Source organism: Pleurodeles waltl, chromosome 10, assembly GCF_031143425.1.
Source record: "Pleurodeles waltl isolate 20211129_DDA chromosome 10, aPleWal1.hap1.20221129, whole genome shotgun sequence".
In the NCBI taxonomy this organism is placed as follows: domain Eukaryota; kingdom Metazoa; phylum Chordata; class Amphibia; order Caudata; family Salamandridae; genus Pleurodeles; species Pleurodeles waltl.
The window spans coordinates 327,843,212-327,868,714 of record NC_090449.1 but is presented as its reverse complement, the minus strand read 5'-3'; the positions used below and the strand labels follow the sequence as shown (position 1 = coordinate 327,868,714).

Sequence of the window (25,503 nt, the reverse complement as noted above, 5' to 3'; positions counted from 1 at the left end):
GGCTTAACACCACCTTGTAAATACGGCCCCTTCACACGCAGCCCTTTCCCTGGAAGGGGCGTGCAATGGGCGTTGCTCTGGGTGGGCCACTGCAACACCATAGCATTTTGATGCTGCTCCAGTTTTACGAGTTTTTGTAAATCTGTGGCAGCGCCAAAATCCAAGCGCCATACAATGGGTGTCGTTATAGTGGAGAAACGAGCAGAAATGTTTTCATTTCTCCTCATTTTTGCTCTTTCTATGTGTGCTGCACGAACATATCGCCACTGAAGATTTCTGTTGTGCAGGAAGGTGTGCCTTCCTGAACAAAAACAATTTCCCCCTCCACGCAGCCATCCTTGTACCATGGCGCAAGGATGGCTGCGTTGGTGCTCGGCAGCTAATTTAGAGCTGGCGCAGAGGGAAGCACAGGGGTGCGCTGTATTCTACTAAATACGGCGCTTCCCTGCATTTTGAAAATGACTGAGTGCGAGGCTGCCAAATTTGGCAGAGCGTCTCACTCAGTCATCCTCTTGTAATTATGGGCCAAAAGGTCTAAAGGATAGAGGCGTTTTATGTCATGTTCGATGACGACCATGGAAATGACTCTAGTCATATTGCAGAAGAGAGAACCATGTGCATTTTCTTGCCTTGCGATGTATTCGCCCACTCTCTGCCCTCAACCCTAGGAGCAGGGTCTGAGCAGTGGTGCTTCTGTGCCCTCGCTCGTTGGTGTCCGGGTCCAAATCCCCAACACACCCTTTTTAGCAGAAAACACACAAATTTTACTCAAAATACACAAAGCTTGAAGATTCCTCATTCCACTCAAAGCATTGTTGTGCAAAATATTTTTAGCCTCAGGAGAAAAAAAGGATCACCATGCCTTGGCTTCCTTCCTGCTTGCTTTCAGTGTGCTCTGTGTGATGCTTTCACAGGCTCTGGTTTCAGGCATTTAGGCATCAGATATTTGTCTCTACCCGCAGCTGTGACTTTTCAGTACATCTGAGTGTACGCTTGCTGGCTGACAACGCTGCAATTTTCACACTTACTCCTCGCTTTGCGAGCAACTGCTGATCAAGTATAGAGGCAATCGGGCAAACATATGAGGGGAATTTTGCTCCTTCAGTCAAGCCCTCATGCTTGTTTCTGTAGTGTAGTGGTTATCACGTTCGCCTAACACGCGAAAGGTCCCCGGTTCGAGACCGGGCAGAAACAATGGGCAGTGTCTGCTTTTGTGTTTGCTCCCTAAAAGCTTAGTCTCACTCAGGGATGGCCTTTAAAAACTTGTGACCTGTGTAAAACTTGTATTACTATTGCAGGCCGGTAAAAAGTTATCTGCATCTTTGCGTAGTCGTGCATGTGCCTGGTTTCTTATTCTGTTTTTTACTTTTTTTTTTCTTGGCCATGTTATATTGTGGGGCCTTTAAACCTGTCACCTTGATAGGAACATTGCAAGCGGCAGCATCGACAAGTGCAGACTGAGGAGTCAGACCTAAACACAGACTCAGCTGTCAGGATGGCCGAGTGGTCTAAGGCGGCAGCCTCAAGAGAGCTTGATCTTCAGTTAAGCTAAGCATCTTGGTTTGCTCATGTAGTTGTGGGTTCATATCGCACTTCTGATAGGTCTATTTTCTGCCCTTAAATCTTCCTCTGCTTGCACAGCCAGCTCCCCACAACACTATCTTTGCAAGCTGCTGTAGCATATGAAAAGAAATCCACCAACCCTCCGGCTGGGCCCTCAATCAGCATTCCATGTATTTCTGGAAGGGGCATCTCAGTCACGCCTTCTGTTAGAGCTGCACCTTATCACTGTAACTACCATGCTGGTTTCTACTTAAGCAGTTGATTCCATCGTTTGAAGTGAGGCTCTCCTGCCACTTTTGGGCAGAGAAGGCACTGCCCCTGCAACAACAACAGGCAGACAAGCTCAACCTGGGTTTCCTGGTTAGGTGGGCGGAGCAGAATGGCAATGGTCCCTCCTTGTGACTTGAAATTAACATGAAGAAGACAGAGAGGCAGCTGGGAGTAGGCAGTACCCATGCACCCCTGAACACTGTCTTGCGATTTTCACCCAATTCTGAAATGAGTCGGGAGGAAAGGAGGTGATTTTCCTATCGAAGGCCATTCTGGGAATTCAGCCACCCCGCGTCTCCCAGGTGAGTGTTTCAGGCCTGTGAGGCACTCATATAAATCTCGCCTGATCGAGCACTGAGCGAGCAATTGTGCTTGAATACAAGAGGCATGCTCCTCTGGCTCAGGCGCAAGAGATGGCAGGCCCTTCAGTGCTTCTGGTCTGGAAGTCTACGGTGCAAGGGCCCAGGTCCTGCGGAGGCGTACAACTGCCAGAAAGGGTCTGCTTTTCTCATCAGCGCCACAGTTCAGCTTGCTAGCATAGGGCTTCTTGACTACCTCTTGCCTTGCTAGAGGCAAAAAAAAACCCCTTGGCACAAAACATCAATTGCTATGGCACGCTTAGAAGGAGAGTCTCCAAGTGGCCCTGCTTTTTCACAAAGACACTTCAGAAGATGTTTGAAAGGCTTTTGCAGCAGCAGGCTCGTTGGTCTAGGGGTATGATTCTCGCTTTGGGTGTGAGAGGTCCCGGGTTCAAATCCCGGACGAGCCCGTGCCTTCATAGGTTCGATCTGTTTTTAAACAGGAGTATTTCTGCTTTCCACTCTTGTAAGATGTCATGGTGGAATGCATTGCATGCTTTCTACTGGTGTCGAGGCAGTTCGGCATGATGAAGGAGTGCGGGATTTCTTTCTAACTGCTTTTTTGTGTTGGAGCAGCACTTCTCGTTGGAACATGAAATGCACAGTGCTTCTCCAAAGTAATTGCAGGGCTGGTTTTGAAATCACCTCTTGGAATGAAAGTGATCCCAGTTCCTTTCTTCCAAAGGAAGAGATCCTGTCAGAAAGGCTCAGCTTTGAGCGTCATGAATATTGTCCCTTAGTCCTTGCATTCCAGTCCAAAGCATAGCCACATAAAGAAAGCAGGTGTGTCTGTTTCCAGTGCAGTGGTTCCAGTCCAATGCATAGCCACATGAAGCAAATAAGCAGGCATGTCTGTTTCTGTAGTGTAGTGGTTATCACGTTCGCCTTACACGCGAAAGGTCCCTGGTTCGAGGCCAGGCAGAAACAGCAAGTTGCTGTGCTTTATCACATTATTTGCATTTACCACCTCACCTGACAGGTAAATTGAAATTAAAGAGGCTGTGTCTATCCCTCACCATCGTGAGGTACTACGCTCCAAGGGCATCGGTCTCAACTCACCAAGAGAAGACGATACACCTTACGGCAGTCAGTTGCTCCCTTTTTGACCTTTCCATTGAAGCCTGGGCCTACTGTGGTCAAGCCAGCCAAGGAAGGAAGGTATGAGAGCGAAAATGGCTTTCCTACCTTCACCAAGAACATACACCTTGAGCAAAGAAAGGGCCAGACTTACAAGGCCCTATCGCCACCGGCACATCATCTTTAGTGACGCCCCGGTGGCACTATGTACTGTGCCGTATTTACAAGACGCCGTTCAACCACGTTTTGTGGCTTAACACCACCTTGTAAATACGGCCCCTTCACACGCAGCCCTTTCCCTGGAAGGGGCGTGCAATGGGCGTTGCTCTGGGTGGGCCACTGCAACACCATAGCATTTTGATGCTGCTCCAGTTTTACGAGTTTTTGTAAATCTGTGGCAGCGCCAAAATCCAAGCGCCATACAATGGGTGTCGTTATAGTGGAGAAACGAGCAGAAATGTTTTCATTTCTCCTCATTTTTGCTCTTTCTATGTGTGCTGCACGAACATATCGCCACTGAAGATTTCTGTTGTGCAGGAAGGTGTGCCTTCCTGAACAAAAACAATTTCCCCCTCCACGCAGCCATCCTTGTACCATGGCGCAAGGATGGCTGCGTTGGTGCTCGGCAGCTAATTTAGAGCTGGCGCAGAGGGAAGCACAGGGGTGCGCTGTATTCTACTAAATACGGCGCTTCCCTGCATTTTGAAAATGACTGAGTGCGAGGCTGCCAAATTTGGCAGAGCGTCTCACTCAGTCATCCTCTTGTAATTATGGGCCAAAAGGTCTAAAGGATAGAGGCGTTTTATGTCATGTTCGATGACGACCATGGAAATGACTCTAGTCATATTGCAGAAGAGAGAACCATGTGCATTTTCTTGCCTTGCGATGTATTCGCCCACTCTCTGCCCTCAACCCTAGGAGCAGGGTCTGAGCAGTGGTGCTTCTGTGCCCTCGCTCGTTGGTGTCCGGGTCCAAATCCCCAACACACCCTTTTTAGCAGAAAACACACAAATTTTACTCAAAATACACAAAGCTTGAAGATTCCTCATTCCACTCAAAGCATTGTTGTGCAAAATATTTTTAGCCTCAGGAGAAAAAAAGGATCACCATGCCTTGTCTTCCTTCCTGCTTGCTTTCAGTGTGCTCTGTGTGATGCTTTCACAGGCTCTGGTTTCAGGCATTTAGGCATCAGATATTTGTCTCTACCCGCAGCTGTGACTTTTCAGTACATCTGAGTGTACGCTTGCTGGCTGACAACGCTGCAATTTTCACACTTACTCCTCGCTTTGCGAGCAACTGCTGATCAAGTATAGAGGCAATCGGGCAAACATATGAGGGGAATTTTGCTCCTTCAGTCAAGCCCTCATGCTTGTTTCTGTAGTGTAGTGGTTATCACGTTCGCCTAACACGCGAAAGGTCCCCGGTTCGAGACCGGGCAGAAACAATGGGCAGTGTCTGCTTTTGTGTTTGCTCCCTAAAAGCTTAGTCTCACTCAGGGATGGCCTTTAAAAACTTGTGACCTGTGTAAAACTTGTATTACTATTGCAGGCCGGTAAAAAGTTATCTGCATCTTTGCGTAGTCGTGCATGTGCCTGGTTTCTTATTCTGTTTTTTACTTTTTTTTTTCTTGGCCATGTTATATTGTGGGGCCTTTAAACCTGTCACCTTGATAGGAACATTGCAAGCGGCAGCATCGACAAGTGCAGACTGAGGAGTCAGACCTAAACACAGACTCAGCTGTCAGGATGGCCGAGTGGTCTAAGGCGGCAGCCTCAAGAGAGCTTGATCTTCAGTTAAGCTAAGCATCCTGGTTTGCTCATGTAGTTGTGGGTTCATATCGCACTTCTGATAGGTCTATTTTCTGCCCTTAAATCTTCCTCTGCTTGCACAGCCAGCTCCCCACAACACTATCTTTGCAAGCTGCTGTAGCATATGAAAAGAAATCCACCAACCCTCCGGCTGGGCCCTCAATCAGCATTCCATGTATTTCTGGAAGGGGCATCTCAGTCACGCCTTCTGTTAGAGCTGCACCTTATCACTGTAACTACCATGCTGGTTTCTACTTAAGCAGTTGATTCCATCGTTTGAAGTGAGGCTCTCCTGCCACTTTTGGGCAGAGAAGGCACTGCCCCTGCAACAACAACAGGCAGACAAGCTCAACCTGGGTTTCCTGGTTAGGTGGGCGGAGCAGAATGGCAATGGTCCCTCCTTGTGACTTGAAATTAACATGAAGAAGACAGAGAGGCAGCTGGGAGTAGGCAGTACCCATGCACCCCTGAACACTGTCTTGCGATTTTCACCCAATTCTGAAATGAGTCGGGAGGAAAGGAGGTGATTTTCCTATCGAAGGCCATTCTGGGAATTCAGCCACCCCGCGTCTCCCAGGTGAGTGTTTCAGGCCTGTGAGGCACTCATATAAATCTCGCCTGATCGAGCACTGAGCGAGCAATTGTGCTTGAATACAAGAGGCATGCTCCTCTGGCTCAGGCGCAAGAGATGGCAGGCCCTTCAGTGCTTCTGGTCTGGAAGTCTACGGTGCAAGGGCCCAGGTCCTGCGGAGGCGTACAACTACCAGAAAGGGTCTGCTTTTCTCATCAGCGCCACAGTTCAGCTTGCTAGCATAGGGCTTCTTGACTACCTCTTGCCTTGCTAGAGGCAAAAAAAAAACCCTTGGCACAAAACATCAATTGCTATGGCACGCTTAGAAGGAGAGTCTCCAAGTGGCCCTGCTTTTTCACAAAGACACTTCAGAAGATGTTTGAAAGGCTTTTGCAGCAGCAGGCTCGTTGGTCTAGGGGTATGATTCTCGCTTTGGGTGTGAGAGGTCCCGGGTTCAAATCCCGGACGAGCCCGTGCCTTCATAGGTTCGATCTGTTTTTAAACAGGAGTATTTCTGCTTTCCACTCTTGTAAGATGCCATGGTGGAATGCATTGCATGCTTTCTACTGGTGTCGAGGCAGTTCGGCATGATGAAGGAGTGCGGGATTTCTTTCTAACTGCTTTTTTGTGTTGGAGCAGCACTTCTCGTTGGAACATGAAATGCACAGTGCTTCTCCAAAGTAATTGCAGGGCTGGTTTTGAAATCACCTCTTGGAATGAAAGTGATCCCAGTTCCTTTCTTCCAAAGGAAGAGATCCTGTCAGAAAGGCTCAGCTTTGAGCGTCATGAATATTGTCCCTTAGTCCTTGCATTCCAGTCCAAAGCATAGCCACATAAAGAAAGCAGGTGTGTCTGTTTCCAGTGCAGTGGTTCCAGTCCAATGCATAGCCACATGAAGCAAATAAGCAGGCATGTCTGTTTCTGTAGTGTAGTGGTTATCACGTTCGCCTTACACGCGAAAGGTCCCTGGTTCGAGGCCAGGCAGAAACAGCAAGTTGCTGTGCTTTATCACATTATTTGCATTTACCACCTCACCTGACAGGTAAATTGAAATTAAAGAGGCTGTGTCTATCCCTCACCATCGTGAGGTACTACGCTCCAAGGGCATCGGTCTCAACTCACCAAGAGAAGACGATACACCTTACGGCAGTCAGTTGCTCCCTTTTTGACCTTTCCATTGAAGCCTGGGCCTACTGTGGTCAAGCCAGCCAAGGAAGGAAGGTATGAGAGCGAAAATGGCTTTCCTACCTTCACCAAGAACATACACCTTGAGCAAAGAAAGGGCCAGACTTACAAGGCCCTATCGCCACCGGTACATCATCTTTAGTGACGCCCCGGTGGCACTATGTACTGTGCCGTATTTACAAGACGCCGTTCAACCACGTTTTGTGGCTTAACACCACCTTGTAAATACGGCCCCTTCACACGCAGCCCTTTCCCTGGAAGGGGCGTGCAATGGGCGTTGCTCTGGGTGGGCCACTGCAACACCATAGCATTTTGATGCTGCTCCAGTTTTACGAGTTTTTGTAAATCTGTGGCAGCGCCAAAATCCAAGCGCCATACAATGGGTGTCGTTATAGTGGAGAAACGAGCAGAAATGTTTTCATTTCTCCTCATTTTTGCTCTTTCTATGTGTGCTGCACGAACATATCGCCACTGAAGATTTCTGTTGTGCAGGAAGGTGTGCCTTCCTGAACAAAAACAATTTCCCCCTCCACGCAGCCATCCTTGTACCATGGCGCAAGGATGGCTGCGTTGGTGCTCGGCAGCTAATTTAGAGCTGGCGCAGAGGGAAGCACAGGGGTGCGCTGTATTCTACTAAATACGGCGCTTCCCTGCATTTTGAAAATGACTGAGTGCGAGGCTGCCAAATTTGGCAGAGCGTCTCACTCAGTCATCCTCTTGTAATTATGGGCCAAAAGGTCTAAAGGATAGAGGCGTTTTATGTCATGTTCGATGACGACCATGGAAATGACTCTAGTCATATTGCAGAAGAGAGAACCATGTGCATTTTCTTGCCTTGCGATGTATTCGCCCACTCTCTGCCCTCAACCCTAGGAGCAGGGTCTGAGCAGTGGTGCTTCTGTGCCCTCGCTCGTTGGTGTCCGGGTCCAAATCCCCAACACACCCTTTTTAGCAGAAAACACACAAATTTTACTCAAAATACACAAAGCTTGAAGATTCCTCATTCCACTCAAAGCATTGTTGTGCAAAATATTTTTAGCCTCAGGAGAAAAAAAGGATCACCATGCCTTGGCTTCCTTCCTGCTTGCTTTCAGTGTGCTCTGTGTGATGCTTTCACAGGCTCTGGTTTCAGGCATTTAGGCATCAGATATTTGTCTCTACCCGCAGCTGTGACTTTTCAGTACATCTGAGTGTACGCTTGCTGGCTGACAACGCTGCAATTTTCACACTTACTCCTCGCTTTGCGAGCAACTGCTGATCAAGTATAGAGGCAATCGGGCAAACATATGAGGGGAATTTTGCTCCTTCAGTCAAGCCCTCATGCTTGTTTCTGTAGTGTAGTGGTTATCACGTTCGCCTAACACGCGAAAGGTCCCCGGTTCGAGACCGGGCAGAAACAATGGGCAGTGTCTGCTTTTGTGTTTGCTCCCTAAAAGCTTAGTCTCACTCAGGGATGGCCTTTAAAAACTTGTGACCTGTGTAAAACTTGTATTACTATTGCAGGCCGGTAAAAAGTTATCTGCATCTTTGCGTAGTCGTGCATGTGCCTGGTTTCTTATTCTGTTTTTTACTTTTTTTTTTCTTGGCCATGTTATATTGTGGGGCCTTTAAACCTGTCACCTTGATAGGAACATTGCAAGCGGCAGCATCGACAAGTGCAGACTGAGGAGTCAGACCTAAACACAGACTCAGCTGTCAGGATGGCCGAGTGGTCTAAGGCGGCAGCCTCAAGAGAGCTTGATCTTCAGTTAAGCTAAGCATCTTGGTTTGCTCATGTAGTTGTGGGTTCATATCGCACTTCTGATAGGTCTATTTTCTGCCCTTAAATCTTCCTCTGCTTGCACAGCCAGCTCCCCACAACACTATCTTTGCAAGCTGCTGTAGCATATGAAAAGAAATCCACCAACCCTCCGGCTGGGCCCTCAATCAGCATTCCATGTATTTCTGGAAGGGGCATCTCAGTCACGCCTTCTGTTAGAGCTGCACCTTATCACTGTAACTACCATGCTGGTTTCTACTTAAGCAGTTGATTCCATCGTTTGAAGTGAGGCTCTCCTGCCACTTTTGGGCAGAGAAGGCACTGCCCCTGCAACAACAACAGGCAGACAAGCTCAACCTGGGTTTCCTGGTTAGGTGGGCGGAGCAGAATGGCAATGGTCCCTCCTTGTGACTTGAAATTAACATGAAGAAGACAGAGAGGCAGCTGGGAGTAGGCAGTACCCATGCACCCCTGAACACTGTCTTGCGATTTTCACCCAATTCTGAAATGAGTCGGGAGGAAAGGAGGTGATTTTCCTATCGAAGGCCATTCTGGGAATTCAGCCACCCCGCGTCTCCCAGGTGAGTGTTTCAGGCCTGTGAGGCACTCATATAAATCTCGCCTGATCGAGCACTGAGCGAGCAATTGTGCTTGAATACAAGAGGCATGCTCCTCTGGCTCAGGCGCAAGAGATGGCAGGCCCTTCAGTGCTTCTGGTCTGGAAGTCTACGGTGCAAGGGCCCAGGTCCTGCGGAGGCGTACAACTACCAGAAAGGGTCTGCTTTTCTCATCAGCGCCACAGTTCAGCTTGCTAGCATAGGGCTTCTTGACTACCTCTTGCCTTGCTAGAGGCAAAAAAAAAACCCTTGGCACAAAACATCAATTGCTATGGCACGCTTAGAAGGAGAGTCTCCAAGTGGCCCTGCTTTTTCACAAAGACACTTCAGAAGATGTTTGAAAGGCTTTTGCAACAGCAGGCTCGTTGGTCTAGGGGTATGATTCTCGCTTTGGGTGTGAGAGGTCCCGGGTTCAAATCCCGGACGAGCCCGTGCCTTCATAGGTTCGATCTGTTTTTAAACAGGAGTATTTCTGCTTTCCACTCTTGTAAGATGTCATGGTGGAATGCATTGCATGCTTTCTACTGGTGTCGAGGCAGTTCGGCATGATGAAGGAGTGCGGGATTTCTTTCTAACTGCTTTTTTGTGTTGGAGCAGCACTTCTCGTTGGAACATGAAATGCACAGTGCTTCTCCAAAGTAATTGCAGGGCTGGTTTTGAAATCACCTCTTGGAATGAAAGTGATCCCAGTTCCTTTCTTCCAAAGGAAGAGATCCTGTCAGAAAGGCTCAGCTTTGAGCGTCATGAATATTGTCCCTTAGTCCTTGCATTCCAGTCCAAAGCATAGCCACATAAAGAAAGCAGGTGTGTCTGTTTCCAGTGCAGTGGTTCCAGTCCAATGCATAGCCACATGAAGCAAATAAGCAGGCATGTCTGTTTCTGTAGTGTAGTGGTTATCACGTTCGCCTTACACGCGAAAGGTCCCTGGTTCGAGGCCAGGCAGAAACAGCAAGTTGCTGTGCTTTATCACATTATTTGCATTTACCACCTCACCTGACAGGTAAATTGAAATTAAAGAGGCTGTGTCTATCCCTCACCATCGTGAGGTACTACGCTCCAAGGGCATCGGTCTCAACTCACCAAGAGAAGACGATACACCTTACGGCAGTCAGTTGCTCCCTTTTTGACCTTTCCATTGAAGCCTGGGCCTACTGTGGTCAAGCCAGCCAAGGAAGGAAGGTATGAGAGCGAAAATGGCTTTCCTACCTTCACCAAGAACATACACCTTGAGCAAAGAAAGGGCCAGACTTACAAGGCCCTATCGCCACCGGCACATCATCTTTAGTGACGCCCCGGTGGCACTATGTACTGTGCCGTATTTACAAGACGCCGTTCAACCACGTTTTGTGGCTTAACACCACCTTGTAAATACGGCCCCTTCACACGCAGCCCTTTCCCTGGAAGGGGCGTGCAATGGGCGTTGCTCTGGGTGGGCCACTGCAACACCATAGCATTTTGATGCTGCTCCAGTTTTACGAGTTTTTGTAAATCTGTGGCAGCGCCAAAATCCAAGCGCCATACAATGGGTGTCGTTATAGTGGAGAAACGAGCAGAAATGTTTTCATTTCTCCTCATTTTTGCTCTTTCTATGTGTGCTGCACGAACATATCGCCACTGAAGATTTCTGTTGTGCAGGAAGGTGTGCCTTCCTGAACAAAAACAATTTCCCCCTCCACGCAGCCATCCTTGTACCATGGCGCAAGGATGGCTGCGTTGGTGCTCGGCAGCTAATTTAGAGCTGGCGCAGAGGGAAGCACAGGGGTGCGCTGTATTCTACTAAATACGGCGCTTCCCTGCATTTTGAAAATGACTGAGTGCGAGGCTGCCAAATTTGGCAGAGCGTCTCACTCAGTCATCCTCTTGTAATTATGGGCCAAAAGGTCTAAAGGATAGAGGCGTTTTATGTCATGTTCGATGACGACCATGGAAATGACTCTAGTCATATTGCAGAAGAGAGAACCATGTGCATTTTCTTGCCTTGCGATGTATTCGCCCACTCTCTGCCCTCAACCCTAGGAGCAGGGTCTGAGCAGTGGTGCTTCTGTGCCCTCGCTCGTTGGTGTCCGGGTCCAAATCCCCAACACACCCTTTTTAGCAGAAAACACACAAATTTTACTCAAAATACACAAAGCTTGAAGATTCCTCATTCCACTCAAAGCATTGTTGTGCAAAATATTTTTAGCCTCAGGAGAAAAAAAGGATCACCATGCCTTGGCTTCCTTCCTGCTTGCTTTCAGTGTGCTCTGTGTGATGCTTTCACAGGCTCTGGTTTCAGGCATTTAGGCATCAGATATTTGTCTCTACCCGCAGCTGTGACTTTTCAGTACATCTGAGTGTACGCTTGCTGGCTGACAACGCTGCAATTTTCACACTTACTCCTCGCTTTGCGAGCAACTGCTGATCAAGTATAGAGGCAATCGGGCAAACATATGAGGGGAATTTTGCTCCTTCAGTCAAGCCCTCATGCTTGTTTCTGTAGTGTAGTGGTTATCACGTTCGCCTAACACGCGAAAGGTCCCCGGTTCGAGACCGGGCAGAAACAATGGGCAGTGTCTGCTTTTGTGTTTGCTCCCTAAAAGCTTAGTCTCACTCAGGGATGGCCTTTAAAAACTTGTGACCTGTGTAAAACTTGTATTACTATTGCAGGCCGGTAAAAAGTTATCTGCATCTTTGCGTAGTCGTGCATGTGCCTGGTTTCTTATTCTGTTTTTTACTTTTTTTTTTCTTGGCCATGTTATATTGTGGGGCCTTTAAACCTGTCACCTTGATAGGAACATTGCAAGCGGCAGCATCGACAAGTGCAGACTGAGGAGTCAGACCTAAACACAGACTCAGCTGTCAGGATGGCCGAGTGGTCTAAGGCGGCAGCCTCAAGAGAGCTTGATCTTCAGTTAAGCTAAGCATCCTGGTTTGCTCATGTAGTTGTGGGTTCATATCGCACTTCTGAAAGGTCTATTTTCTGCCCTTAAATCTTCCTCTGCTTGCACAGCCAGCTCCCCACAACACTATCTTTGCAAGCTGCTGTAGCATATGAAAAGAAATCCACCAACCCTCCGGCTGGGCCCTCAATCAGCATTCCATGTATTTCTGGAAGGGGCATCTCAGTCACGCCTTCTGTTAGAGCTGCACCTTATCACTGTAACTACCATGCTGGTTTCTACTTAAGCAGTTGATTCCATCGTTTGAAGTGAGGCTCTCCTGCCACTTTTGGGCAGAGAAGGCACTGCCCCTGCAACAACAACAGGCAGACAAGCTCAACCTGGGTTTCCTGGTTAGGTGGGCGGAGCAGAATGGCAATGGTCCCTCCTTGTGACTTGAAATTAACATGAAGAAGACAGAGAGGCAGCTGGGAGTAGGCAGTACCCATGCACCCCTGAACACTGTCTTGCGATTTTCACCCAATTCTGAAATGAGTCGGGAGGAAAGGAGGTGATTTTCCTATCGAAGGCCATTCTGGGAATTCAGCCACCCCGCGTCTCCCAGGTGAGTGTTTCAGGCCTGTGAGGCACTCATATAAATCTCGCCTGATCGAGCACTGAGCGAGCAATTGTGCTTGAATACAAGAGGCATGCTCCTCTGGCTCAGGCGCAAGAGATGGCAGGCCCTTCAGTGCTTCTGGTCTGGAAGTCTACGGTGCAAGGGCCCAGGTCCTGCGGAGGCGTACAACTACCAGAAAGGGTCTGCTTTTCTCATCAGCGCCACAGTTCAGCTTGCTAGCATAGGGCTTCTTGACTACCTCTTGCCTTGCTAGAGGCAAAAAAAAAACCCTTGGCACAAAACATCAATTGCTATGGCACGCTTAGAAGGAGAGTCTCCAAGTGGCCCTGCTTTTTCACAAAGACACTTCAGAAGATGTTTGAAAGGCTTTTGCAACAGCAGGCTCGTTGGTCTAGGGGTATGATTCTCGCTTTGGGTGTGAGAGGTCCCGGGTTCAAATCCCGGACGAGCCCGTGCCTTCATAGGTTCGATCTGTTTTTAAACAGGAGTATTTCTGCTTTCCACTCTTGTAAGATGTCATGGTGGAATGCATTGCATGCTTTCTACTGGTGTCGAGGCAGTTCGGCATGATGAAGGAGTGCGGGATTTCTTTCTAACTGCTTTTTTGTGTTGGAGCAGCACTTCTCGTTGGAACATGAAATGCACAGTGCTTCTCCAAAGTAATTGCAGGGCTGGTTTTGAAATCACCTCTTGGAATGAAAGTGATCCCAGTTCCTTTCTTCCAAAGGAAGAGATCCTGTCAGAAAGGCTCAGCTTTGAGCGTCATGAATATTGTCCCTTAGTCCTTGCATTCCAGTCCAAAGCATAGCCACATAAAGAAAGCAGGTGTGTCTGTTTCCAGTGCAGTGGTTCCAGTCCAATGCATAGCCACATGAAGCAAATAAGCAGGCATGTCTGTTTCTGTAGTGTAGTGGTTATCACGTTCGCCTTACACGCGAAAGGTCCCTGGTTCGAGGCCAGGCAGAAACAGCAAGTTGCTGTGCTTTATCACATTATTTGCATTTACCACCTCACCTGACAGGTAAATTGAAATTAAAGAGGCTGTGTCTATCCATCACCATCGTGAGGTACTACGCTCCAAGGGCATCGGTCTCAACTCACCAAGAGAAGACGATACACCTTACGGCAGTCAGTTGCTCCCTTTTTGACCTTTCCATTGAAGCCTGGGCCTACTGTGGTCAAGCCAGCCAAGGAAGGAAGGTATGAGAGCGAAAATGGCTTTCCTACCTTCACCAAGAACATACACCTTGAGCAAAGAAAGGGCCAGACTTACAAGGCCCTATCGCCACCGGCACATCATCTTTAGTGACGCCCCGGTGGCACTATGTACTGTGCCGTATTTACAAGACGCCGTTCAACCACGTTTTGTGGCTTAACACCACCTTGTAAATACGGCCCCTTCACACGCAGCCCTTTCCCTGGAAGGGGCGTGCAATGGGCGTTGCTCTGGGTGGGCCACTGCAACACCATAGCATTTTGATGCTGCTCCAGTTTTACGAGTTTTTGTAAATCTGTGGCAGCGCCAAAATCCAAGCGCCATACAATGGGTGTCGTTATAGTGGAGAAACGAGCAGAAATGTTTTCATTTCTCCTCATTTTTGCTCTTTCTATGTGTGCTGCACGAACATATCGCCACTGAAGATTTCTGTTGTGCAGGAAGGTGTGCCTTCCTGAACAAAAACAATTTCCCCCTCCACGCAGCCATCCTTGTACCATGGCGCAAGGATGGCTGCGTTGGTGCTCGGCAGCTAATTTAGAGCTGGCGCAGAGGGAAGCACAGGGGTGCGCTGTATTCTACTAAATACGGCGCTTCCCTGCATTTTGAAAATGACTGAGTGCGAGGCTGCCAAATTTGGCAGAGCGTCTCACTCAGTCATCCTCTTGTAATTATGGGCCAAAAGGTCTAAAGGATAGAGGCGTTTTATGTCATGTTCGATGACGACCATGGAAATGACTCTAGTCATATTGCAGAAGAGAGAACCATGTGCATTTTCTTGCCTTGCGATGTATTCGCCCACTCTCTGCCCTCAACCCTAGGAGCAGGGTCTGAGCAGTGGTGCTTCTGTGCCCTCGCTCGTTGGTGTCCGGGTCCAAATCCCCAACACACCCTTTTTAGCAGAAAACACACAAATTTTACTCAAAATACACAAAGCTTGAAGATTCCTCATTCCACTCAAAGCATTGTTGTGCAAAATATTTTTAGCCTCAGGAGAAAAAAAGGATCACCATGCCTTGGCTTCCTTCCTGCTTGCTTTCAGTGTGCTCTGTGTGATGCTTTCACAGGCTCCGGTTTCAGGCATTTAGGCATCAGATATTTGTCTCTACCCGCAGCTGTGACTTTTCAGTACATCTGAGTGTACGCTTGCTGGCTGACAACGCTGCAATTTTCACACTTACTCCTCGCTTTGCGAGCAACTGCTGATCAAGTATAGAGGCAATCGGGCAAACATATGAGGGGAATTTTGCTCCTTCAGTCAAGCCCTCATGCTTGTTTCTGTAGTGTAGTGGTTATCACGTTCGCCTAACACGCGAAAGGTCCCCGGTTCGAGACCGGGCAGAAACAATGGGCAGTGTCTGCTTTTGTGTTTGCTCCCTAAAAGCTTAGTCTCACTCAGGGATGGCCTTTAAAAACTTGTGACCTGTGTAAAACTTGTATTACTATTGCAGGCCGGTAAAAAGTTATCTGCATCTTTGCGTAGTCGTGCATGTGCCTGGTTTCTTATTCTGTTTTTTACTTTTTTTTTTCTTGGCCATGTTATATTGTGGGGCCTTTAAACCTGTCACCTTGATAGGAACATTGCAAGCGGCAGCATCGACAAGTGCAGACTGAGGAGTCAGACCTAAACACAGACTCAGCTGTCAGGATGGCCGAGTGGTCTAAGGCGGCAGCCTCAAGAGAGCTTGATCTTCAGTTAAGCTAAGCATCCTGGTTTGCTCATGTAGTTGTGGGTTCATATCGCACTTCTGATAGGTCTATTTTCTGCCCTTAAATCTTCCTCTGCTTGCACAGCCAGCTCCCCACAACACTATCTTTGCAAGCTGCTGTAGCATATGAAAAGAAATCCACCAACCCTCCGGCTGGGCCCTCAATCAGCATTCCATGTATTTCTGGAAGGGGCATCTCAGTCACGCCTTCTGTTAGAGCTGCACCTTATCACTGTAACTACCATGCTGGTTTCTACTTAAGCAGTTGATTCCATCGTTTGAAGTGAGGCTCTCCTGCCACTTTTGGGCAGAGAAGGCACTGCCCCTGCAACAACAACAGGCAGACAAGCTCAACCTGGGTTTCCTGGTTAGGTGGGCGGAGCAGAATGGCAATGGTCCCTCCTTGTGACTTGAAATTAACATGAAGAAGACAGAGAGGCAGCTGGGAGTAGGCAGTACCCATGCACCCCTGAACACTGTCTTGCGATTTTCACCCAATTCTGAAATGAGTCGGGAGGAAAGGAGGTGATTTTCCTATCGAAGGCCATTCTGGGAATTCAGCCACCCCGCGTCTCCCAGGTGAGTGTTTCAGGCCTGTGAGGCACTCATATAAATCTCGCCTGATCGAGCACTGAGCGAGCAATTGTGCTTGAATACAAGAGGCATGCTCCTCTGGCTCAGGCGCAAGAGATGGCAGGCCCTTCAGTGCTTCTGGTCTGGAAGTCTACGGTGCAAGGGCCCAGGTCCTGCGGAGGCGTACAACTACCAGAAAGGGTCTGCTTTTCTCATCAGCGCCACAGTTCAGCTTGCTAGCATAGGGCTTCTTGACTACCTCTTGCCTTGCTAGAGGCAAAAAAAAACCCCTTGGCACAAAACATCAATTGCTATGGCACGCTTAGAAGGAGAGTCTCCAAGTGGCCCTGCTTTTTCACAAAGACACTTCAGAAGATGTTTGAAAGGCTTTTGCAGCAGCAGGCTCGTTGGTCTAGGGGTATGATTCTCGCTTTGGGTGTGAGAGGTCCCGGGTTCAAATCCCGGACGAGCCCGTGCCTTCATAGGTTCGATCTGTTTTTAAACAGGAGTATTTCTGCTTTCCACTCTTGTAAGATGCCATGGTGGAATGCATTGCATGCTTTCTACTGGTGTCGAGGCAGTTCGGCATGATGAAGGAGTGCGGGATTTCTTTCTAACTGCTTTTTTGTGTTGGAGCAGCACTTCTCGTTGGAACATGAAATGCACAGTGCTTCTCCAAAGTAATTGCAGGGCTGGTTTTGAAATCACCTCTTGGAATGAAAGTGATCCCAGTTCCTTTCTTCCAAAGGAAGAGATCCTGTCAGAAAGGCTCAGCTTTGAGCGTCATGAATATTGTCCCTTAGTCCTTGCATTCCAGTCCAAAGCATAGCCACATAAAGAAAGCAGGTGTGTCTGTTTCCAGTGCAGTGGTTCCAGTCCAATGCATAGCCACATGAAGCAAATAAGCAGGCATGTCTGTTTCTGTAGTGTAGTGGTTATCACGTTCGCCTTACACGCGAAAGGTCCCTGGTTCGAGGCCAGGCAGAAACAGCAAGTTGCTGTGCTTTATCACATTATTTGCATTTACCACCTCACCTGACAGGTAAATTGAAATTAAAGAGGCTGTGTCTATCCCTCACCATCGTGAGGTACTACGCTCCAAGGGCATCGGTCTCAACTCACCAAGAGAAGACGATACACCTTACGGCAGTCAGTTGCTCCCTTTTTGACCTTTCCATTGAAGCCTGGGCCTACTGTGGTCAAGCCAGCCAAGGAAGGAAGGTATGAGAGCGAAAATGGCTTTCCTACCTTCACCAAGAACATACACCTTGAGCAAAGAAAGGGCCAGACTTACAAGGCCCTATCGCCACCGGCACATCATCTTTAGTGACGCCCCGGTGGCACTATGTACTGTGCCGTATTTACAAGACGCCGTTCAACCACGTTTTGTGGCTTAACACCACCTTGTAAATACGGCCCCTTCACACGCAGCCCTTTCCCTGGAAGGGGCGTGCAATGGGCGTTGCTCTGGGTGGGCCACTGCAACACCATAGCATTTTGATGCTGCTCCAGTTTTACGAGTTTTTGTAAATCTGTGGCAGCGCCAAAATCCAAGCGCCATACAATGGGTGTCGTTATAGTGGAGAAACGAGCAGAAATGTTTTCATTTCTCCTCATTTTTGCTCTTTCTATGTGTGCTGCACGAACATATCGCCACTGAAGATTTCTGTTGTGCAGGAAGGTGTGCCTTCCTGAACAAAAACAATTTCCCCCTCCACGCAGCCATCCTTGTACCATGGCGCAAGGATGGCTGCGTTGGTGCTCGGCAGCTAATTTAGAGCTGGCGCAGAGGGAAGCACAGGGGTGCGCTGTATTCTACTAAATACGGCGCTTCCCTGCATTTTGAAAATGACTGAGTGCGAGGCTGCCAAATTTGGCAGAGCGTCTCACTCAGTCATCCTCTTGTAATTATGGGCCAAAAGGTCTAAAGGATAGAGGCGTTTTATGTCATGTTCGATGACGACCATGGAAATGACTCTAGTCATATTGCAGAAGAGAGAACCATGTGCATTTTCTTGCCTTGCGATGTATTCGCCCACTCTCTGCCCTCAACCCTAGGAGCAGGGTCTGAGCAGTGGTGCTTCTGTGCCCTCGCTCGTTGGTGTCCGGGTCCAAATCCCCAACACACCCTTTTTAGCAGAAAACACACAAATTTTACTCAAAATACACAAAGCTTGAAGATTCCTCATTCCACTCAAAGCATTGTTGTGCAAAATATTTTTAGCCTCAGGAGAAAAAAAGGATCACCATGCCTTGGCTTCCTTCCTGCTTGCTTTCAGTGTGCTCTGTGTGATGCTTTCACAGGCTCTGGTTTCAGGCATTTAGGCATCAGATATTTGTCTCTACCCGCAGCTGTGACTTTTCAGTACATCTGAGTGTACGCTTGCTGGCTGACAACGCTGCAATTTTCACACTTACTCCTCGCTTTGCGAGCAACTGCTGATCAAGTATAGAGGCAATCGGGCAAACATATGAGGGGAATTTTGCTCCTTCAGTCAAGCCTTCATGCTTGTTTCTGTAGTGTAGTGGTTATCACGTTCGCCTAACACGCGAAAGGTCCCCGGTTCGAGACCGGGCAGAAACAATGGGCAGTGTCTGCTTTTGTGTTTGCTCCCTAAAAGCTTAGTCTCACTCAGGGATGGCCTTTAAAAACTTGTGACCTGTGTAAAACTTGTATTACTATTGCAGGCCGGTAAAAAGTTATCTGCATCTTTGCGTAGTCGTGCATGTGCCTGGTTTCTTATTCTGTTTTTTACTTTTTTTTTTCTTGGCCATGTTATATTGTGGGGCCTTTAAACCTGTCACCTTGATAGGAACATTGCAAGCGGCAGCATCGACAAGTGCAGACTGAGGAGTCAGACCTAAACACAGACTCAGCTGTCAGGATGGCCGAGTGGTCTAAGGCGGCAGCCTCAAGAGAGCTTGATCTTCAGTTAAGCTAAGCATCCTGGTTTGCTCATGTAGTTGTGGGTTCATATCGCACTTCTGATAGGTCTATTTTCTGCCCTTAAATCTTCCTCTGCTTGCACAGCCAGCTCCCCACAACACTATCTTTGCAAGCTGCTGTAGCATATGAAAAGAAATCCACCAACCCTCCGGCTGGGCCCTCAATCAGCATTCCATGTATTTCTGGAAGGGGCATCTCAGTCACGCCTTCTGTTAGAGCTGCACCTTATCACTGTAACTACCATGCTGGTTTCTACTTAAGCAGTTGATTCCATCGTTTGAAGTGAGGCTCTCCTGCCACTTTTGGGCAGAGAAGGCACTGCCCCTGCAACAACAACAGGCAGACAAGCTCAACCTGGGTTTCCTGGTTAGGTGGGCGGAGCAGAATGGCAATGGTCCCTCCTTGTGACTTGAAATTAACATGAAGAAGACAGAGAGGCAGCTGGGAGTAGGCAGTACCCATGCACCCCTGAACACTGTCTTGCGATTTTCACCCAATTCTGAAATGAGTCGGGAGGAAAGGAGGTGATTTTCCTATCGAAGGCCATTCTGGGAATTCAGCCACCCCGCGTCTCCCAGGTGAGTGTTTCAGGCCTGTGAGGCACTCATATAAATCTCGCCTGATCGAGCACTTAGCGAGCAATTGTGCTTGAATACAAGAGGCATGCTCCTCTGGCTCAGGCGCAAGAGATGGCAGGCCCTTCAGTGCTTCTGGTCTGGAAGTCTACGGTGCAAGGGCCCAGGTCCTGCGGAGGCGTACAACTACCAGAAAGGGTCTGCTTTTCTCATCAGCGCCACAGTTCAGCTTGCTAGCATAGGGCTTCTTGACTACCTCTTGCCTTGCTAGAGGCAAAAAAAAAACCCTTGGCACAAAACATCAATTGCTATGGCACGCTTAGAAGGAGAGTCTCCAAGTGGCCCTGCTTTTTCACAAAGACACTTCAGAAGATGTTTGAAAGGCTTTTGCAGCAGCAGGCTCGTTGGTCTAGGGGTATGATTCTCGCTTTGGGTGTGAGAGGTCCCGGGTTCAAATCCCGGACGAGCCCGTGCCTTCATAGGTTCGATCTGTTTTTAAACAGGAGTATTTCTGCTTTCCACTCTTGTAAGATGCCATGGTGGAATGCATTGCATGCTTTCTACTGGTGTCGAGGCAGTTCGGCATGATGAAGGAGTGCGGGATTTCTTTCTAACTGCTTTTTTGTGTTGGAGCAGCACTTCTCGTTGGAACATGAAATGCACAGTGCTTCTCCAAAGTAATTGCAGGGCTGGTTTTGAAATCACCTCTTGGAATGAAAGTGATCCCAGTTCCTTTCTTCCAAAGGAAGAGATCCTGTCAGAAAGGCTCAGCTTTGAGCGTCATGAATATTGTCCCTTAGTCCTTGCATTCCAGTCCAAAGCATAGCCACATAAAGAAAGCAGGTGTGTCTGTTTCCAGTGCAGTGGTTCCAGTCCAATGCATAGCCACATGAAGCAAATAAGCAGGCATGTCTGTTTCTGTAGTGTAGTGGTTATCACGTTCGCCTTACACGCGAAAGGTCCCTGGTTCGAGGCCAGGCAGAAACAGCAAGTTGCTGTGCTTTATCACATTATTTGCATTTACCACCTCACCTGACAGGTAAATTGAAATTAAAGAGGCTGTGTCTATCCCTCACCATCGTGAGGTACTACGCTCCAAGGGCATCGGTCTCAACTCACCAAGAGAAGACGATACACCTTACGGCAGTCAGTTGCTCCCTTTTTGACCTTTCCATTGAAGCCTGGGCCTACTGTGGTCAAGCCAGCCAAGGAAGGAAGGTATGAGAGCGAAAATGGCTTTCCTACCTTCACCAAGAACATACACCTTGAGCAAAGAAAGGGCCAGACTTACAAGGCCCTATCGCCACCGGCACATCATCTTTAGTGACGCCCCGGTGGCACTATGTACTGTGCCGTATTTACAAGACGCCGTTCAACCACGTTTTGTGGCTTAACACCACCTTGTAAATACGGCCCCTTCACACGCAGCCCTTTCCCTGGAAGGGGCGTGCAATGGGCGTTGCTCTGGGTGGGCCACTGCAACACCATAGCATTTTGATGCTGCTCCAGTTTTACGAGTTTTTGTAAATCTGTGGCAGCGCCAAAATCCAAGCGCCATACAATGGGTGTCGTTATAGTGGAGAAACGAGCAGAAATGTTTTCATTTCTCCTCATTTTTGCTCTTTCTATGTGTGCTGCACGAACATATCGCCACTGAAGATTTCTGTTGTGCAGGAAGGTGTGCCTTCCTGAACAAAAACAATTTCCCCCTCCACGCAGCCATCCTTGTACCATGGCGCAAGGATGGCTGCGTTGGTGCTCGGCAGCTAATTTAGAGCTGGCGCAGAGGGAAGCACAGGGGTGCGCTGTATTCTACTAAATACGGCGCTTCCCTGCATTTTGAAAATGACTGAGTGCGAGGCTGCCAAATTTGGCAGAGCGTCTCACTCAGTCATCCTCTTGTAATTATGGGCCAAAAGGTCTAAAGGATAGAGGCGTTTTATGTCATGTTCGATGACGACCATGGAAATGACTCTAGTCATATTGCAGAAGAGAGAACCATGTGCATTTTCTTGCCTTGCGATGTATTCGCCCACTCTCTGCCCTCAACCCTAGGAGCAGGGTCTGAGCAGTGGTGCTTCTGTGCCCTCGCTCGTTGGTGTCCGGGTCCAAATCCCCAACACACCCTTTTTAGCAGAAAACACACACATTTTACTCAAAATACACAAAGCTTGAAGATTCCTCATTCCACTCAAAGCATTGTTGTGCAAAATATTTTTAGCCTCAGGAGAAAAAAAGGATCACCATGCCTTGGCTTCCTTCCTGCTTGCTTTCAGTGTGCTCTGTGTGATGCTTTCACAGGCTCTGGTTTCAGGCATTTAGGCATCAGATATTTGTCTCTACCCGCAGCTGTGACTTTTCAGTACATCTGAGTGTACGCTTGCTGGCTGACAACGCTGCAATTTTCACACTTACTCCTCGCTTTGCGAGCAACTGCTGATCAAGTATAGAGGCAATCGGGCAAACATATGAGGGGAATTTTGCTCCTTCAGTCAAGCCCTCATGCTTGTTTCTGTAGTGTAGTGGTTATCACGTTCGCCTAACACGCGAAAGGTCCCCGGTTCGAGACCGGGCAGAAACAATGGGCAGTGTCTGCTTTTGTGTTTGCTCCCTAAAAGCTTAGTCTCACTCAGGGATGGCCTTTAAAAACTTGTGACCTGTGTAAAACTTGTATTACTATTGCAGGCCGGTAAAAAGTTATCTGCATCTTTGCATAGTCGTGCATGTGCCTGGTTTCTTATTCTGTTTTTTACTTTTTTTTTTCTTGGCCATGTTATATTGTGGGGCCTTTAAACCTGTCACCTTGATAGGAACATTGCAAGCGGCAGCATCGACAAGTGCAGACTGAGGAGTCAGACCTAAACACAGACTCAGCTGTCAGGATGGCCGAGTGGTCTAAGGCGGCAGCCTCAAGAGAGCTTGATCTTCAGTTAAGCTAAGCATCCTGGTTTGCTCATGTAGTTGTGGGTTCATATCGCACTTCTGATAGGTCTATTTTCTGTCCTTAAATCTTCCTCTGCTTGCACAGCCAGCTCCCCACAACACTATCTTTGCAAGCTGCTGTAGCATATGAAAAGAAATCCACCAACCCTCCGGCTGGGCCCTCAATCAGCATTCCATGTATTTCTGGAAGGGGCATCTCAGTCACGCCTTCTGTTAGAGCTGCACCTTATCACTGTAACTACCATGCTGGTTTCTACTTAAGCAGTTGATTCCATCGTTTGAAGTGAGGCTCTCCTGCCACTTTTGGGCAGAGAAGGCACTGCCCCTGCAACAACAACAGGCAGACAAGCTCAACCTGGGTTTCCTGGTTAGGTGGGCGGAGCAGAATGGCAATGGTCCCTCCTTGTGACTTGAAATTAACATGAAGAAGACAGAGAGGCAGCTGGGAGTAGGCAGTACCCATGCACCCCTGAACACTGTCTTGCGATTTTCACCCAATTCTGAAATGAGTCAGGAGGAAAGGAGGTGATTTTCCTATCGAAGGCCATTCTGGGAATTCAGCCACCCCGCGTCTCCCAGGTGAGTGTTTCAGGCCTGTGAGGCACTCATATAAATCTCGCCTGATCGAGCCTGATCGAGCCCTGAGCGAGCAATTGTGCTTGAATACAAGAGGCATGCTCCTCTGGCTCAGGCGCAAGAGATGGCAGGCCCTTCAGTGCTTCTGGTCTGGAAGTCTACGGTGCAAGGGCCCAGGTCCTGCGGAGGCGTACAACTACCAGAAAGGGTCTGCTTTTCTCATCAGCGCCACAGTTCAGCTTGCTAGCATAGGGCTTCTTGACTACCTCTTGCCTTGCTAGAGGCAAAAAAAAAACCCTTGGCACAAAACATCAATTGCTATGGCACGCTTAGAAGGAGAGTCTCCAAGTGGCCCTGCTTTTTCACAAAGACACTTCAGAAGATGTTTGAAAGGCTTTTGCAGCAGCAGGCTCGTTGGTCTAGGGGTATGATTCTCGCTTTGGGTGTGAGAGGTCCCGGGTTCAAATCCTGGACGAGCCCGTGCCTTCATATGTTCGATCTGTTTTTAAACAGGAGTATTTCTGCTTTCCACTCTTGTAAGATGCCATGGTGGAATGCATTGCATGCTTTCTACTGGTGTCGAGGCAGTTCGGCATGATGAAGGAGTGCGGGATTTCTTTCTAACTGCTTTTTTGTGTTGGAGCAGCACTTCTCGTTGGAACATGAAATGCACAGTGCTTCTCCAAAGTAATTGCAGGGCTGGTTTTGAAATCACCTCTTGGAATGAAAGTGATCCCAGTTCCTTTCTTCCAAAGGAAGAGATCCTGTCAGAAAGGCTCAGCTTTGAGCGTCATGAATATTGTCCCTTAGTCCTTGCATTCCAGTCCAAAGCATAGCCACATAAAGAAAGCAGGTGTGTCTGTTTCCAGTGCAGTGGTTCCAGTCCAATGCATAGCCACATGAAGCAAATAAGCAGGCATGTCTGTTTCTGTAGTGTAGTGGTTATCACGTTCGCCTTACACGCGAAAGGTCCCTGGTTCGAGGCCAGGCAGAAACAGCAAGTTGCTGTGCTTTATCACATTATTTGCATTTACCACCTCACCTGACAGGTAAATTGAAATTAAAGAGGCTGTGTCTATCCCTCACCATCGTGAGGTACTACGCTCCAAGGGCATCGGTCTCAACTCACCAAGAGAAGACGATACACCTTACGGCAGTCAGTTGCTCCCTTTTTGACCTTTCCATTGAAGCCTGGGCCTACTGTGGTCAAGCCAGCCAAGGAAGGAAGGTATGAGAGCGAAAATGGCTTTCCTACCTTCACCAAGAACATACACCTTGAGCAAAGAAAGGGCCAGACTTACAAGGCCCTATCGCCACCGGCACATCATCTTTAGTGACGCCCCGGTGGCACTATGTACTGTGCCGTATTTACAAGACGCCGTTCAACCACGTTTTGTGGCTTAACACCACCTTGTAAATACGGCCCCTTCACACGCAGCCCTTTCCCTGGAAGGGGCGTGCAATGGGCGTTGCTCTGGGTGGGCCACTGCAACACCATAGCATTTTGATGCTGCTCCAGTTTTACGAGTTTTTGTAAATCTGTGGCAGCGCCAAAATCCAAGCGCCATACAATGGGTGTCGTTATAGTGGAGAAACGAGCAGAAATGTTTTCATTTCTCCTCATTTTTGCTCTTTCTATGTGTGCTGCACGAACATATCGCCACTGAAGATTTCTGTTGTGCAGGAAGGTGTGCCTTCCTGAACAAAAACAATTTCCCCCTCCACGCAGCCATCCTTGTACCATGGCGCAAGGATGGCTGCGTTGGTGCTCGGCAGCTAATTTAGAGCTGGCGCAGAGGGAAGCACAGGGGTGCGCTGTATTCTACTAAATACGGCGCTTCCCTGCATTTTGAAAATGACTGAGTGCGAGGCTGCCAAATTTGGCAGAGCGTCTCACTCAGTCATCCTCTTGTAATTATGGGCCAAAAGGTCTAAAGGATAGAGGCGTTTTATGTCATGTTCGATGACGACCATGGAAATGACTCTAGTCATATTGCAGAAGAGAGAACCATGTGCATTTTCTTGCCTTGCGATGTATTCGCCCACTCTCTGCCCTCAACCCTAGGAGCAGGGTCTGAGCAGTGGTGCTTCTGTGCCCTCGCTCGTTGGTGTCCGGGTCCAAATCCCCAACACACCCTTTTTAGCAGAAAACACACAAATTTTACTCAAAATACACAAAGCTTGAAGATTCCTCATTCCACTCAAAGCATTGTTGTGCAAAATATTTTTAGCCTCAGGAGAAAAAAAGGATCACCAT

The 25,503-nt window shown here is 48.3% G+C and overlaps 21 non-coding genes across 21 annotated transcripts; all 21 read left to right on the top strand.

Annotated features, from left to right (window-relative positions):
* Positions 1-1,121: 1,121 nt before the first annotated feature.
* TRNAV-AAC (transfer RNA valine (anticodon AAC)) lies at positions 1,122-1,194 on the top strand. The gene has a single exon. It is a non-coding gene; the product is annotated as a tRNA-Val (tRNA).
* A 1,336-nt stretch (positions 1,195-2,530) lies between these two features.
* On the top strand, positions 2,531-2,602 carry TRNAP-UGG (transfer RNA proline (anticodon UGG)). The gene has a single exon. It is a non-coding gene; the product is annotated as a tRNA-Pro (tRNA).
* Positions 2,603-3,046: 444 nt separating this feature from the next.
* Positions 3,047-3,119, top strand: TRNAV-UAC (transfer RNA valine (anticodon UAC)). The gene has a single exon. It is a non-coding gene; the product is annotated as a tRNA-Val (tRNA).
* Positions 3,120-4,640: 1,521 nt separating this feature from the next.
* Positions 4,641-4,713, top strand: TRNAV-AAC (transfer RNA valine (anticodon AAC)). The gene has a single exon. It is a non-coding gene; the product is annotated as a tRNA-Val (tRNA).
* A 1,336-nt stretch (positions 4,714-6,049) lies between these two features.
* TRNAP-UGG (transfer RNA proline (anticodon UGG)) lies at positions 6,050-6,121 on the top strand. Its single transcript has one exon. It is a non-coding gene; the product is annotated as a tRNA-Pro (tRNA).
* A 444-nt stretch (positions 6,122-6,565) lies between these two features.
* TRNAV-UAC (transfer RNA valine (anticodon UAC)) lies at positions 6,566-6,638 on the top strand. Its single transcript has one exon. It is a non-coding gene; the product is annotated as a tRNA-Val (tRNA).
* A 1,521-nt stretch (positions 6,639-8,159) lies between these two features.
* Positions 8,160-8,232, top strand: TRNAV-AAC (transfer RNA valine (anticodon AAC)). Its single transcript has one exon. It is a non-coding gene; the product is annotated as a tRNA-Val (tRNA).
* A 1,336-nt stretch (positions 8,233-9,568) lies between these two features.
* Positions 9,569-9,640, top strand: TRNAP-UGG (transfer RNA proline (anticodon UGG)). The gene has a single exon. It is a non-coding gene; the product is annotated as a tRNA-Pro (tRNA).
* A 444-nt stretch (positions 9,641-10,084) lies between these two features.
* Positions 10,085-10,157, top strand: TRNAV-UAC (transfer RNA valine (anticodon UAC)). Its single transcript has one exon. It is a non-coding gene; the product is annotated as a tRNA-Val (tRNA).
* A 1,521-nt stretch (positions 10,158-11,678) lies between these two features.
* On the top strand, positions 11,679-11,751 carry TRNAV-AAC (transfer RNA valine (anticodon AAC)). Its single transcript has one exon. It is a non-coding gene; the product is annotated as a tRNA-Val (tRNA).
* Positions 11,752-13,087: 1,336 nt separating this feature from the next.
* TRNAP-UGG (transfer RNA proline (anticodon UGG)) lies at positions 13,088-13,159 on the top strand. The gene has a single exon. It is a non-coding gene; the product is annotated as a tRNA-Pro (tRNA).
* A 444-nt stretch (positions 13,160-13,603) lies between these two features.
* Positions 13,604-13,676, top strand: TRNAV-UAC (transfer RNA valine (anticodon UAC)). Its single transcript has one exon. It is a non-coding gene; the product is annotated as a tRNA-Val (tRNA).
* A 1,521-nt stretch (positions 13,677-15,197) lies between these two features.
* TRNAV-AAC (transfer RNA valine (anticodon AAC)) lies at positions 15,198-15,270 on the top strand. Its single transcript has one exon. It is a non-coding gene; the product is annotated as a tRNA-Val (tRNA).
* Positions 15,271-16,606: 1,336 nt separating this feature from the next.
* On the top strand, positions 16,607-16,678 carry TRNAP-UGG (transfer RNA proline (anticodon UGG)). The gene has a single exon. It is a non-coding gene; the product is annotated as a tRNA-Pro (tRNA).
* A 444-nt stretch (positions 16,679-17,122) lies between these two features.
* Positions 17,123-17,195, top strand: TRNAV-UAC (transfer RNA valine (anticodon UAC)). The gene has a single exon. It is a non-coding gene; the product is annotated as a tRNA-Val (tRNA).
* A 1,521-nt stretch (positions 17,196-18,716) lies between these two features.
* On the top strand, positions 18,717-18,789 carry TRNAV-AAC (transfer RNA valine (anticodon AAC)). The gene has a single exon. It is a non-coding gene; the product is annotated as a tRNA-Val (tRNA).
* Positions 18,790-20,125: 1,336 nt separating this feature from the next.
* TRNAP-UGG (transfer RNA proline (anticodon UGG)) lies at positions 20,126-20,197 on the top strand. The gene has a single exon. It is a non-coding gene; the product is annotated as a tRNA-Pro (tRNA).
* Positions 20,198-20,641: 444 nt separating this feature from the next.
* Positions 20,642-20,714, top strand: TRNAV-UAC (transfer RNA valine (anticodon UAC)). The gene has a single exon. It is a non-coding gene; the product is annotated as a tRNA-Val (tRNA).
* A 1,521-nt stretch (positions 20,715-22,235) lies between these two features.
* Positions 22,236-22,308, top strand: TRNAV-AAC (transfer RNA valine (anticodon AAC)). Its single transcript has one exon. It is a non-coding gene; the product is annotated as a tRNA-Val (tRNA).
* A 1,346-nt stretch (positions 22,309-23,654) lies between these two features.
* On the top strand, positions 23,655-23,726 carry TRNAP-UGG (transfer RNA proline (anticodon UGG)). Its single transcript has one exon. It is a non-coding gene; the product is annotated as a tRNA-Pro (tRNA).
* A 444-nt stretch (positions 23,727-24,170) lies between these two features.
* Positions 24,171-24,243, top strand: TRNAV-UAC (transfer RNA valine (anticodon UAC)). The gene has a single exon. It is a non-coding gene; the product is annotated as a tRNA-Val (tRNA).
* The last annotated feature ends 1,260 nt before the right edge of the window (positions 24,244-25,503 follow it).